Raw genomic sequence first — 15,819 nt, forward strand, 5'->3', positions numbered from 1 at the left:
CCATTATATGGTACTTCCTTTATGTCAGCTCTTAATTACCTGAGTTAAAGGAAAATAGAAATATCAGTCAGATCTATCTATGAAATACATTGATGATGACCAATGACAGCAGCTACACCTTCCTATTTATAGTCTGAATATTTTAAGGTTACACATAGTTTATCTTAACTGAGACTAAACTAATCAGCCCAACACAAGGACAGAGCTAGGAGCTTCCTGGGCATCAGGGGTTTCCTAATGGGAAACAAACAGATTTCCACAGATAACTGAATAGCACAGAATGGAGTTAAGCACATGCAACACACACAGGAAAATTCTTCACCTCAGACTCCAGCCATTAGTCTGTGTAAACAGACTATGCTAGTAAAATAGTTAGTGACCTCACCCCCCGCCTTTTTTTAAATAGAAAATAGGCTGGAGCCAGCACCTAATACTGATTTTCTGTCATCTTTTTCTCACTCAATCTGATTAAGATTTATATTCAGTAAACATTTCTTGAGCCTCTTCTGTGCACTAGACAGCACACTATGCCTAGTGCTTCCAATTAATCCTACAGATTCAAAAGAAATTAGCTCTGTTCCCATTTTGCCCTCCCAGCAGAGTTGTTGAAGTTGTTGGAAGGTAAGTCAGGCCTTGACAATGCTGAAGGCACAAAACGGTTTGGAGAAGCACATGGTTTAGCGTCTACTTCCAGAGTTGTCTTATAACATCTTAGAAAAGATCATAACTTCCTATCTGTAAAATAGATATAATCAATCTATATAAAATAGATATAATCAATCTATAATCAGGGAGAATGCATGGAAAGCAAAGCCCCAGCCCACACTATGGATTCTGTAAGAATTAGCCTGTGTTCACGCTTTACGTTTCATCATAATCACATCTAGGAAACACTAGGACTGTCCAACTAGGGTGTGCCATTGCCTTTTTTTCATTGCCACTTTTACTATCTTTGTAAACCCTAAAATCATGATCTTTAAAAAAAAAAAGTCAATTCCTATGCCCCAGTCAACCTGTCTTTGATACGTAAACGATGCCCATTCATTCAAGAGGCACGGACCAGAATGGACAGGAAATATTAACAACGATAACAGCTAACAATGCCTGAAAGCTTATTTTGTGCCAGACACTATGTGCATGCAGCACGCCAGGCCTATGAAATAGATATTTTAATTGTCCCTAATTTCCAAATGAGAAACTGAGGCTAGAGAGGTGAAGTAACTTGTGCACAGGTGCCACCCATCTGGGCTAGGCATACTCTTACAGAAAAACCATAAGCAACAATAACAGAATTATATCAAACAACTGAACATAAACATCCGTCCCTTACCTCACACTGGTGCTTCCTTTTCAAACACTGTTGCACTGGGTGCTACAGTGGAATGAAAGAATCAGCTAAAATGTATCCTTTGCTACAGAGATGCAAACTGAGAGGGCTTTGGACACTTCTGCCCGCAAAGGGACTCCAAACCGAGACTTCCTACTTCCAAAATATTTTCAATAAATAAAACCCATTGAGGTCTCCCCTATAGCATTTTACAGAAAGTAGCAACTCCCTGGCTCAGTTTGCAAGGCGCTTCACTCTTTGGCCGCAGTGATTGCCTCAGGGCGTTCACACTACAGGCCACTTCTAGATGCAGCTAGCTTCTTCAGGGCTCAAGTCATTACCTCTCCATCTAAATGGAGTTAATCACACACACTGATTCCCTAAAACTGGTTTAAGAGATCTCCAGCTGGCCTCCTCATTCATGTTAACATTCCCAACCTGGGCATCCATACTACCCCGTATCAAGGACCTTCTCCCCTCCTGGATTTACCCCCAGGACAATCACAGGCCTGGAGAAGAGCAATCAGTTTTTGGAATTAGATCAGGATTTAAATCCTGTTTTCTACTTAACAAACTATGTGACCTCAAGCAAATCAGTTCACCTCTCCCGATGAGAATTAATGGAGGAGATAAGACCAATAAAGCACAGTGCCTAGCACATACTAAGTGCCATTATCACCATTATCCCCATTCTACAGATAAGAAATTGAGTCTCCAAGTGGTGAAATAACAAAGGTCGCAGAGCTGGTGAGTGGTAGGGGCCAGGGCTTGAAACCAGTTTTTTCCTTCCTTCTACAACTCTTTATTGAGCACCATGCTTGGCACTTAAGGACATAACTGTGAAACAGACAGACAGGTACCTTGCTCTCATGCTGCTTACATTCTGCTAAGGAAGACAGCCATCGAAACTTTACACAAATAAGTGGAAAGGTGCTTGAAGGAGTAAAAGCAGGGTACCTGAATACATATGGGTTTGACAGAAAGTAACAAGATCCCTGGAATTTGTCTGGAAGGTCGGGAAGGCTTCTATGAAGAGGTGGCATTTAAACTGGGACCAGGAGGGTCCAGGAGACAGAAGAGGTGTTCAGAGATGAGGGTGGCAGCAGGCTCTCCAGGCAAGGGAAACTCAAGTGAAGAGACTCTAAGAAAGCATGTCACATTCGAGGAACTAAGAAGCCAGAGCACCTGAGGAGGTTGGACAGGTAGGTGGGGCCAGATCAGAGGACCACGGTAGAACATGGTAAGGATTCTCGATGTCATCCATCACTGAGGCAATGGTAAGGCATCAAATGATTGGCTGCCCTTGATGAAACAGTAGTAAAATGCTTATTCTGACCCCAGCTCCCTGAGGTCAGGGCCATTTGGTATCTTTTTATCATCTGTACTTCTAGGACACAGCAAGTATACTTTTGATAAATATTTATGAGCCATATGAAAGAATCTTTGGGAAAGACAAACCACTTCTCCCTCTTTCTAAGTCCACAGCTGATGCTTCTATTAAAGTTCCTATTGCTGATTATTATAGATGGGTGTGAACCTCTTTTCACTGTTTGGTCATAAGTTTCTGGAAAGCAGAGTAAATATCTTATTTATTTTTCTATCTCTCAAAGCCAAATACTCAATAGTTATGGACTGAAACATATCCTCTTTTAACAGCTAAAAATCTCTTCTTCTGTTTCTAGATTGCCTGAGTAAGAATCTTCACCCTACCTTAGTGAAATAGATCTGAAGGGATAATTGGCAAGGATTAAAAAAAAAAGTTCTGCTTTCCTTTTGCAGCTTAATTTTAACAACAAAAACTCATCTCACCAATGTGTGACTGAAATTACAATTTTTATATTTTAGGGTAAATCACTTGTACAGTTCGCATGCATTTTTTCTAATCTTAGTTTAATTTTAACCAACAACAAAATGCCCCAACAGAAGGTCTTTCAGTGATTTTCCAATTCTTCTGAGAATTGTTCAGATTCTCTCTTTGAATATTTAATAACTCTGATAAGGGTAGGGTAACTGTTTAGGCTACTTAAAAGACAGAACTGAGTCATAACCAATAGCTCATATACTTGAGGGTTTATTCTGGGATTTCAGGAGATGAGGATGATAAGATAAAATGATGAAACTGGGATTATGAATATGCTACTAGGGTGTGCTAGTAATTTTCTGTTTGATTCTTTTTCCATCCCCAGACCAATTTTCCACCATTCTGGCCCTGCTCTGTGCCCCAGAGGCTGACCTCTATGGGTAGCATCACTAGGTTCATGCAGTCAGGCTTCCAGGTGGGTTTGGCCAATAGAAGGCACTGGAAGGAGATCAAAGAGGGAGGAAAGAAAGTGGAGGAGGGGAGTATTGCTTCTTTATTCTCTCCCCGGTCTGGGCTGCATTTTCTGGCAGTGGCTGAATCCCTCCAGGGCTATTGCGCCTGTCAGACAGCCCCTCCTCTTTGGCTCTAGCTCTCTCTTTGGACTCCAGGAATGAATGCTATTTCTTCTCTTTGCTCCTTTGGACCTAGCAGTGATAACAGCTTCCCATTGCTGTTAGTTTCTGGGTGACAGGAACCCCATGTCACCCTTAACTCTGCCCACTCTCTGAAAATAACCCCTTCATTAAAGTCCTGAACCATCAGATTTGGACTCTGTTTCCAGCCAGAACTAAGAATTCAAACCATAGACTTGTAAAACCAGCAGTCTCCCTCCTTTGCATGTGAGCAGTTATCACAAAGGTTATTCATTTTCCAGAGCAATTCCTTCACACCAAGCACTGCATGTAAGCTCTTAGGTTTCTCAGGCAGAAGTGACACCTTTTAAACTGGTCAGTTCAAGAGAACATGAGAGGGCGCTCTTGAAAAACAGCTGGCAGAATGGAGGGGCTGACACTTAACAATTCTCTAGGCAGGAGTCTGCTACATGTGAAAAATAAAATGTTTACAAAGAGATGCCACCTCCTCCTATTTCTCCCTGGGTTTCCTCTCCCTGAGAGCTTTGGAATCAAAGTCAGCACTGTATTTTCACACTGAATACCCAGAAGTTGTATCACTGCCTGGGGAAGTTGTCCTGTGTGTCACTTCACTTTGCTATTTTCTCAGACCTGAGGATCTGCTTACCACTAGCCAAGGCACACAGAAAGAAAAGCCAACCATCTTGTATTACTAGCCACCTGCCTGTGACCTTTCCTTCTTTCTCTCTTTCACAGGGTACGTCTGCACTAGGCAAAAGATGAACCGGATGAGAAATTCTGCTTCGTTCAGCCTCGCTTGTCTCTTTAACACAGCTGACCAGATTAGCACTTTTCCAATGGCAAGGACTGGCATATGCTTATACCATAATCTGCTCTGAGCTCCTTCAGATTTTTTTACCAAGGCGACTGGATTTGAGGTTAGATGTTAATTGAAATCACCTGGGAGTCTCTAAACACTCCACCTTGCTTTCACTTGGCACGACTACCCTGGAGGTTACTATATTTCTGAATATTGCGGCATTCTTCTGATCAATCAAGAGCTGATTGAAAGAATCCTTCTAGGAGGTTGATAAGAATCCATGGGGCTTATGTCAACAAGCCACTCCAACAAAGACTCCAAATGTCTCCCTCTGCAACCAGCAGGCATTCAGAGCTGACAGCAAGAGTTGCTAAGATAAAGACAGGCAGATACACTACAGTCTGCAGAAAAGATGCTCTGCTACACTTCAGCGAAAGCTGGCCAAAGAGCGAGATAGCTCTCATGTCCCACCCCAGGGGGGAGGCCTCTCTCTTCAGCCTGAAGGAAACATTGAGAAGCAGTGGGATTAACAAAACTTGGTTCTCACTGTAGTGTATCCATTTCTAACACTTGTTACCCTTAAGTGTTCATTTCAAAGGATATTTTATTGGCAAACTCTATAAGCAGCTAGGTGGACATACATGAAATGTTAATAGTGGTATCTCTAGGTAGTAGAAGTATGAGTAACTTTTATTTCCTTCTGTGTATTTGTGAAATTTTCCAAATTTTCTACAAACACCTCTGACTTATGCAAATCAGGGAAAAATTATTAAACAAAAACCCTATAAGCATTCTGGAATTTCAGCTTTCTGTAAGAACCAAGTTTATGTAATTCTTGAAACTCAAAATCCAAGTTACATTTCTTAGCTTTTGTGTATTTTAAGATTTTCAATACTACTTTTTATGAACTATGTTTTCAATTTAAGAAACTACTCTAAATGTAAAAAACAAGAATGATGAACTGCGTTTAATGTGTAAATTTTTTCTGGGACACATCACAACCTTAACTGAGATAATTTAGACTCTTCAAGGTCAAAATTCACTATTTTCATACTCTGAAGCACTCCTAATACAGACGAAAAATGGAACTGTTTCTTTTTGTAAGAATACCACGCAATATCATATGCATGATATCATATGCAATGATATGTCTAAGAGACTACAGATAAAACACAGACTGGTGTTTCTTGCACCACAAATGTTAGCCAGTAAAAACTTTCCAGTCTATAGCTGATTAACACTTGACACCAGCTCTCTGGAAAAGAAAGCTAATCGTTGCTGGCAGTCAGCTAAAGCAACAGACACACTCAGAAACGTGCCTACTACGACATCATCACTGCTGTTTACTATGACAACTGATTTTTCAATTCAGTGCCATTTATAGTTCTAAACAGAAAGCTGGAATATGTACTAGCTTTCTAGGAGCTACCTTTCTCGTTATCTGTAATAGCTAAACATGTATTATTCACTGTCTTGTGTTGAAATAAATTAACAAGGAATCTTAGAAACCATAAACATCTTTACTAGCTTCAGGAAGCTAGTAAATTTGAACAAGTGACTCCATTTAAACTGTCCTAATGTAATGGCAAATGGTCTCTTTTCCAACTTCGATTTATAGTTATAACTACCAGAACAATAATAATCAACAGGGTAAGGAGTACAGGGAGCAGAGACTAGGGTCTTAAATATCTCCTCTTAAGAGCAGCTAAGAGGAGATATTTAATCTCCTTTTGTGTTCAGTACTTTAAAACTTAAGGATAAAAAAGTGAATAAAATACAAAGCAATGAAAAGTATGCATTTTTCAATACAGAACTGTGTTAGCACTCTTCACAATTAAGTTCAAGGATCCTAAAGGTTCAAAATGTCTGCAAAAATGAGACCATAATACAAATTAGAAATGCAAGAGACCATGAGAAAATTAGATTTTTGACTACTGTTGTTAACAGAACATGTTTAAAAGCTGTAGAAATCAGTGCCTGAAACAAATTAGAGAAAGAGAGATAATTTAAAAACTAGTGTTAAATGCTAAAATGAGGTTCTAAAGCTACAGAAAAGTCTTGTGACGTCTCTATGGCCAAACAAGAACCACCATATTGCCATTATGATCATGTTGATGGTTCAGACGACAATGAAACTTTAAAACTGAGGCGGAAAAGGCCTAACATACAACCCTATTGTTAACAGAACACTGTCTGGAGACTTAATTAAACAAAAGCGTCCGTCAAGTGCTCCTCTCAAAATCTCTTGTAGTGATGGACCTGAAGAGCAGAAAACAGGGCAGACCATTTAAAAGAAGAGTCCAGGGGTTGGGAGGACAAGTGACTACACCAAAGGTGGTAATTACATCCTGGGGAAGTAAAAAAGGCCAGACTAAAGGGCTCCAAGAGGTACTTCAAAACCAGCTAATCATGGGAAGATGAGGTGGGGTAAATCAGCGGCTTCTCAACTGGTTATCTGTGGGGAAATAAAAAGACGCTGGGACTCCAAAGCAACAGTAAACAAAAGCGGCTGCAAATGACCAAGGAAACCATTAGATACCTCCATTACACACCAATGTGCCCGCAGTAAGAGGTTAATCGTAGGTTCACGCATCTCTAATTCAGTGTGGGACCTTGAGTAACCGGATAAGGGGCTTCTGCAATTGGTAAACCACCATTCTAGAACTGCCCTCAGCAAAGGCATGGGTAGTCAAAGTACCCAGGGGTTCTCCTGCCAACAGTCATATGCTGCAAGGGTAACTGCTTACCTTTTCTAAACCATATTCTCAGCTAAAAAACAGGGGGAAATATGCTCTTCTCTGACTTCAAAAGATGAGAGTATAAAACAGGAAAATATGTGAAAATGCTCTGAATAAAATCACATTGTATTTGCACATTTTACTGATTGAAGCATGGTTTAACTTATACTCTAAAGGCTATATAAACATAGATTGTCCCTTCAGCTTATAAGCTAGAAGGTCTAAAATGTTTATTTTAAGGTATCAGCAAGAATACAATGAAAGCAGCTAGACATTTCAAGAGACAGAAACAAACGCAGGGCAGTTTGGGACATTTAGTGCAGAGGCCAACAACAGTATTTATCTCACTGTGTCCTGAAGGGATCACTGTGCATTGGGTAAAAATGTTCTTCACAGGGACTCTGTTACCAAAAAATGGTTAAATTACAGTCCATGTGCTTTTCTTCTAAAATATCAGGGAAATGCATACTGTTTTATAAAAGATTACCACATAAGAAATGGATAAATATATTACTGCACTTACAGTGGTAAGATTAGCTGAAATGGAAATAGGTGGTGTGGAACCACAAGATTGTGTCTCAAACTGGGGTTTAAGAGGCATGTAGGATTGGGAGGGAAAGAAGTGTTGCAAGTATTAAATGTGATAGATAATGCACAAAGTAACGCACACAGAGGCCCACAAATGTTTAGACCGTGGACGTCTGTGGTTTTACCAGCCCTGCGTCCACTCCCCCCTGCTGAGGAATGATAATCGCCCCAAAAGGTACTTTCTTGGTGAGGCAGGAACCAAGGCACCTGCCAGCACGCAGTCTGAGCCTGAGAGAGACACACTCAGTAGAGAGAGGGGTTAAAAACAATTGGAGAAGTTATGAAGTCCGGCACGCCGAGGACACTCTCCACCGAGTCCCGCTACGTGGATCCCTGAAGCTGCTCTGGATCTGATCCATTCTGAGGTCTGGTTCTTCAGCTCTATTGTCAATGCTGAGAGCTACACCACATCCTTCCAGCAACCTCCTTTCTCACTTAAAGTGGCCAGATTTAGTTTCTGTTGCTTACAACCGAAGACCTTTAGCTGATTAGTCATTATTTTGAGTCTAGAAGATGCAATTTTCTCAGAGATTTGGGAGATAAAATGTTAATTTGATTGGCAAGTAATTTAGACTTAATTTTATGGTAAAACAAAGGCATGCATCATGGAGTAGAATACAAAATTCATGTCGAATTTTAAGATAATGGATTGTTCTTTCGAGATTGTTAAAGATCTGCTTCCTCCCACTTCTCACTCTCTCTCCCTGCCCCATGCAAGTGTCTTTAGCAAGGGGTTTAAGAAGCACTGGTATAGAGATTAACTTTCCTTAACTTTTAGAATTTGATCTCAGAATTTGATCTCAAGACCTGTGGAAGAACTGCCCTGCCCTAACTGTAAGCAAAAAAATGATCACTGTTTTAAGCCACAAAATTTTGGAGAGGGTTATTATTACTCAGCAATAGATAACTGATAGATGTGCTTCATGAATTATCATAATATATCTACATTCTTTTATTCCATGCATTTCCTAAAGTTTCCTAGGAAGGAACTCAACGCTCCAGTGTTTCCAAATAACTGTCACAGGCAGATGTGGTTACACTTCTCATTCTTTACAGCCAGGTCAATGCTTCTAATTCCACAGAAACAATGAAATGTACCTCAGTCAGAACACAGAGGTTTAGGCAGGAGGTAGAACATACTCCAAAGCCCAGCTAACTTAGGTGAAAATAAAGTGAAAATTTTCTCCAGTTATCATAGTTATACCACAAGGATGCAGGTACAAACAGGGTTGAGCTGGAATTGAAGGTAACTGGCTAAGAGAAGAAAAATGAAGCAAAATTGCTTTGTCTAAAAACTTAGTTTAAAAACTAGAGAACTCAAAACAGATTCTCCCTTTAACAGTTTCTCTGCCTGGAACCGCCTTCCATATAAACTTGAAAAATGAGAAAAACCCTCTTTTAAAAGCTCACCACATACTATCTAGAGAAAATGCTTGCTTTAGGTTACCATCCATTCAACAACTATTTACGGAGCACCAACTCTATGCCTGTGAGCCCCTGAGCACTCCTTTTTCTTCTTCTTTTTTTTTGATAGTGATACCAGGGTAAAGGGAGCATGACTGGGTGAAACTAGACCACACACCTGTCTTGGTCAAGGTAACTGGTCTGGTTAGAGGGTTTAGGCTGATGAATGCAGCAAACAAGGCTCTGCCCTCATGCAAACCTATATGTAGAAGAGGGGAAATATTAGTAGCTAATATTATCATTATCAGCACTATTATCACTATCACTGCTGTTATTATTATGCCCTCACCCCTCCCACCACTTCTTCCTCCTTGGATACTGCTAAGTATCTGGCACTCTGCTAAGCACTTATCATTTAATCTTCACAACAGCTTAGCATGGTATTATCCACATTTTACAGATGAGGAGACTGAGTTCTAACTGGACAAGAGCAACACAGGAAGTGCTGGAGCTCATGCTTTTAACCACTAGCCTGGACTCCCTCCATACATATGAATTCCTTACAGTTTTATAAGAATTTCAACAGGGGGAAAAGAATCCTTCACAACAAGAAATGAGGCACAGCATACTCTCTTTATCAATGCCTATGCGTCTGTGTTTTCAGTGAGTTTCTTCTAAAAACTGATATTTATTTAGTCCTGTATGGAATTTTTTCTTTCCTGTTGGAAGAGTCTGGAAAATATTCTTGCTTATTAGTAATATAGAAAACATTTTAAAAGGCATTTGAGAAAGCATATTTCACTTCTCATTCAATACAACACAGACCATGAGGGAAATTGGTCATCTCGGGGAATGAGGCCTCATTTAGCCACATATAGGAGATGTTTTCCATTAGTATGTTTATTCTTTAATAACTTTATCATTTTTTCCTCATTATAAAAGCAGCATATGCTACCTAAAACAAATAAACAAACAAAAAAAAGCATAAAGAGAAAAGATCATCCACAATATTATTACCTAGAGGTAACAAGCTCCTATTAGTATTTGGTGTACGTCCTTCCAGATACTTGCTTTTAGGTTTCTATACACAGGGCTTTCATCCACCTTAAAAATCACACATTAAACATTTTCTCATGCTATCCTCTGTTCTCCTAAACATCATTCCCATGCCAATAAATATCAACTTGCATCATCCTGTTTAAAGATTGCACAGTATTTTATTTCACTGTATGGATAGGCTCTAATTGACTTAATCAACCCTTTATTAATAGGCATTCAGATTACTTTCTGTGTTTTGCTATTACAAAAACCAGGGTAGTGAGGAGTCTGGCACACACATCTATGCACCCTTGACTGACTGGTTCTTTAAGATAAATTCCTAGATGTTGGCTTCGCATTTTATTTCATGACTTTGTTGGATTCATATTGCCCCACGTGTCATCCAGAAAATATGTACCAAATTTACCTTTTTCAAAAGAAGGAAACCCTTAAATATTAAGCGTAATAACATACTTTACATTTCTAACATTTAGATTAAATGGCCAAGAACTTTAAAACTGCAATTTATCACTAAGTATCTAAAGTATCAATTCAGGCCTCTGATATTGCATTAGGTTTATATTTGGAGGAGGGAAATTCTAAAACACCCAATTAGTGGGTTTTATTTCCAGCATAATGTGGTTTTGAAAAGTTAAACTCCAAAAAGAACATATTTGCTGCAAAACAAGCAATTAGTAGAGAATTCTAAAAGGCAGGAAGAGAAGTAAAAAATAATCAATTATAGCAACCACTAGGTCACCAAATCTGCATCCTATACAATGGCCAAGAGAAAAGGGTCAAGAGAGAGAAAAGGTGAAAAGAAGAAGAAGCGACTCTCAGAGCTTCAGTGACGGCCGGATGAAATTACACACAGACATATACATCTACATGCTCTGTACACACCAATCCTGGAGCTAATCTCCAGGGGTTAGAACACAAGAGGAATCTTTGTGTGCTTTATTTGAGCAAACATCATGCAGAGGGGGGTGGAGGAGGCTGCATACAGGTAACAGCGGCTCCTTAGCAGCTTGTGGCCTAGTATCAATTACTTCCCTTCCAGGGCACAGGGAGGGTAACAGGAACTTGAGGCGTAAGACAGCTCCAAAGGCACTGATTCCCTTCAAAACCATCACACAGGACAGGGCTCACTCATCAAGCTCTACAGAAAACTGGGCAAAGTGAGAACATTTTTAGCAATAAATAATTTACTGGTGAGTACAATGCGTGTGCTAAGAAGGGAAGGCCACACACCAAAACTAGTAACAACTAACTGTACTGGAGTCTCATGCTAATGGGGACGATGGGGGCATTAGATAAAGTCTGCATACCGAAAGCACTGAATACTTGAGATGGCAAATGGCTGCGGGGAGTGCTGCTTGGTGACTTCATAAACCTATAGGATTTCCGGGTCTTCTCGGCAAGGGGGTCAGCAAACTATGGCCCATGTATGGGTCAAATCCAGCCTCAGCCTGTACACACCATGAGCTGCTGCCTGTACACAACATTTTTAAATGGTTGAAAAAAAATTTTTAATATTTCATGGCATATAAAAATTATATGAAATTCAAGCATCAGTGTCCACAAAGTTTTACTGGCATGCAGCCATGCCAGCTCACTTTTGTCTATGGCTGCTTTCTCCATGCACTGACAGAGGTGGACGGTGTGACGGGGACCTGGGTGGCCAGCGCAGTTGAAAACATTTACTACCTCATCCTTTACAGAAAGTTTGCTGATCTCTGTTCTAGGCCATAAAAATCAAGTCGTTTTTGAATGGTTCACAGCTCTCAACCTTGGTGCATGCTTATTAGTTTGGCTCTGACATACCCAGGATTTAGACATAGCCTGCCAGCCTAACAGAGAATGCAACCCCATTGTTAAGAACAGTAGACAGGTCTAATAGGACCTATAGATACTGGGGTACCTACCCATGATAACCAGAAAGATGTGAAAGGCTTTTCTGAATTGAAAGCAGGATGGTCCCAGAAGGTTTATGTGGGAATGAGTATGATTAAAGGTTTTCTCTTTGAAAGAACGTATGAGCTATCTCCTTCTACAGACAAGGATAAAACCATCCTCAAAAGGGCTACCACCTTTGAGCACTTACTAGGGGCCTATGACTGAGCAAAGCCTTTTGCTTTTCTTATCTCATTTAATGGTCATCTTTTCTAGACTCTGAGAGGCTGGCTGGCTGGCTCAGGAAATGGGAATCAAATCCAGGTTTGAGTCTAAAGCCTGTGTTCCTAACCACTCTCCAACTTGAAAGCAAAGGGCAAGAATGCTCACCAGGAATAAATGAGAGGGAAGGGAAAGACCACAGGAATACCGGAAGCAAGTTTATTTTTATGGCCATGAGCATTTTATTCATCTCTCTCTTCACTCATAATATCCTCTCTTCCTTCAATGTTCAAAGAAAGGAAAATACAATTCACTTCTTCCAGAATCTTTGCTGGAGAGCAGTAGAGAGTGGAACTGAATGAACCATTCACTCCAAGAACTGGTTGTCAAGCTCAAGCCTCTGCCTATCGACCATCAATGTATTCGGTCTAAATTTTTAAGTATAATTGAGAAACAGCCACAATGCACCTAGGGCCAGCATGTCAAGCCCTTTATGTGTATGCATGGCTTATCAACTGACAGACAACAGTTTGCTGTGGGAACAAAATGGCAGTGCTTTTGCACCCTTAAGACCACATGACAAGGTTAAGACAACTTTAAAAGGCAAGTACTGAGCACAAAGATATACTTTTTCTTATTTTTTTTCTCTTATTATTCTAACTCCCATTTTATTTAATAAAAACATATATCTCTTATTAGGGGGGCCCAGGACCTCTCCTATAAAACTATAGACCCCTCCCCAGAAAAATACACATACACAAAAAAGATTAGGTCACAACCATAGGGAGTGCAGGAATCTCCTGAGGCCCACTCATGACTCCTTGAGGTCCACAGACCGCCAAAATAATCCTAGCTCTAAAAGCATATTACGAAATGCCTGTTTTACAGAACCAAGGTAAAGACCATAGAGCTAGCTCTCATCATCTTTTATAGTTTCAGAGGCTAATATTAAATAAATACTCAAAGAAACTTCCTTAACTAGACTCTCATACTCTCAAAGAACAAATATAATGACTTGAGTAAATCACCAAACCTAAAGTCATACATGTGCAAAGTCCAAATCAGTTTTCTTAGAGTTTAAAATCTGCTACTTCTTTCTGCTCACAGAGATTTCCCTAGGAAAGGAAGAAATGTTAGTATGGCATAGAGCTTGAGTCTCTTCTACTTTAACATTCATGAACATGTGAATATATAATAAACTGTATAAAAGAAAACCACTTGTAAGATTTATTAAAAGATGTTCTCTCACTATATATGAGATGGAGAAAAGTCAATTAAAAGAGTGCTTAAATGTTCAGTACAAAAAATCTGTGTCAATGCAATTGCCAGTTATGCGGCTGACAAAGCAGATTTTTTCAAGTTCAGAAAGGCTCAAATTTTGCTGTGTTTCCCACCACTTGAGGTAAGAATGTTCAGAAATGTTTATTTTCAGGTATACCTCAAACTTTAAAGTCTTTTTAATCTCTCTTGGTCTTATTACTTCAGAAAATTCCTGGCACTGCCCAACAAAATACAAAATGAACTTATAAGCATTTCGCCAGGACTCCATCTACGAATGACGGATAGCCTGCCTCATGAAAATTTAAGTTACAGGGAGCAGTGATACTTTCCCATCAACAACATTAAAGATTATTTTAAGTCATTAGATACTGTTTCCAAATCAGTATTATGATGATACAGCCAAGTAACAAGTAACTTAAAAAGAACACCCTTTCACCACTTGACTATTACTTTTTTTTTTTTTGACTATTATCTTTTAAGCAACAACGATCCCCTCCAAAATGCCACTTGGGATAGACAGTCAACTGACACTTCAACTTACAATATGTAGTACTTAAGATTTAAAGTAATTCATCTTTTGGTTAGAGTGTCTTCTCTGCCTCTAAACCAAGAAAATGCACAGGATCCCAAACCCATGCACAGTCAGCATTTAGGCCAATATTTTTTCAAAACCAGGAGAGATTTCCCACGGTGGGGGAGGGCAAGTTATACCTCAAAATATTCACTCAAGGTAAAAATTTTTTTTTTGCCTTTGTGCTAAAAGTCAAAGGTGCTAACTCTTTAGAGAACTGTTGAAGAGCATTACTGAAGTTTAGACGTCATATATACGAATAAAATTCCATGCATACTGATTTCTCACTAGAGGTGATACACCCTTCACTGTCATACATTTGCATATACAGCTCTTCCTCTACAACTAAGAGAAAACCGGGAGAATGAACCCAATTTGCTTAAGGAAACTGAAACAACCAAATCCATACTCGATAATTGCTTCATCCCTAATATGAAGAAGCGAGGTACCTGGGGGGCAGAAATATTGGAAAGTAACTCAACAGAATATCAAACCTGGGTTGAAAACTCAGACCCGCTTCTTGCAGCTCACTGAATCGATCCCACTGGAGATCAAATCAGCCGGACTGCTGCGGCTCTTTTCCTCTCGCCCCTCACCATCGAAATGTTGCCATTTGCGAGAAACCCATCGAAGTTGAATCAAAGTGACTTTTGGGAAAAGACACCAGTATCACCAGCAGTGTGCTCCAGAAATGTGTAACTCTACACACTAGGCATCGTTTCTCATCGAGCACCTCCCTCTCCCGTCACTTGCGACTTCCCCTTAAGATGGGGGCAGTTTTTGAAAATCACAGAGAAAAATAAATAAGAGCACCCCATCCCGGTCATCGACGGGGATTCCAGCGCCCAGGGAGGACGCCCGGCAGCCGGCTCCCAGTAGCTGCGCGAACTCCGCCCGCAGCTCGCTAAATGTCTCGGGCCCCCTTTCCCAGCACCCGCCCGAGCCCCGAGGGGAAGGGGGCGGCCGCCGGGGCCGGAACCGCGCCACCTGGAACCCGGGGCCTTTTTCGCTCGCCGGCCGCGCCCCGCGCAAGTGTCCGCGGGCAAGACCCGCCCAGGCGCGCGTGGGCGCCAACTTCGCGGGGACCCTCACGCCGCGCCCCCTCTGTGCCCTGGCTCCCCCGACTCCCGTGCTCAGGCGGGCAGGGCGCCCCCTCCGCCCCCCCCCAGGAGAGCGAGCCCACCACTAGCAGCCGTAGCGGGAATGGGGCGGCGGGGCCGCGGTGGCCGTCCCCCGGGAGGCGCGGGGGGCTTGGACCCCGCGTAGCCCCCGCCGCCCCGGCGGCGCCCAGGCGAGCTCACCTGGCGTTTGGCGGAGGCCTCCGGGGCGGCCTCTGGGCGTGGGCCGGACGGGGGCAGCGGGGGGCGGGGGGGGGGCGGCAGAGGCCGGGGCTGCACCGGGGCCGCCGCCACCGCCCGCCTGGCTTCGCCCCACACGCGCCGGCCGCGGCCGCCCCCGGGGAGTTCGGGGAGCGCGCAGAGCGCAGGTCCCGCGGCGGCGGCGG

The 15,819-nt window shown here is 41.6% G+C and overlaps 1 protein-coding gene across 1 annotated transcript in view; it reads right to left on the bottom strand.

The window, feature by feature from the left end:
• Positions 1-15,736, bottom strand: part of ATXN7 (ataxin 7) — a 128,855-nt gene extending 113,119 nt beyond the window's left edge. The window contains 2 exon segments of the mRNA XM_033424772.2: positions 9,489-9,569; positions 15,617-15,736. The gene's annotated coding sequence lies outside the window, so the exon portion shown is untranslated.
• Positions 15,737-15,819: the final 83 nt, after the last annotated feature.

This window comes from Orcinus orca, chromosome 10 (genome assembly GCF_937001465.1).
Source record: "Orcinus orca chromosome 10, mOrcOrc1.1, whole genome shotgun sequence".
Taxonomy (NCBI): Eukaryota; Metazoa; Chordata; class Mammalia; order Artiodactyla; family Delphinidae; genus Orcinus; species Orcinus orca.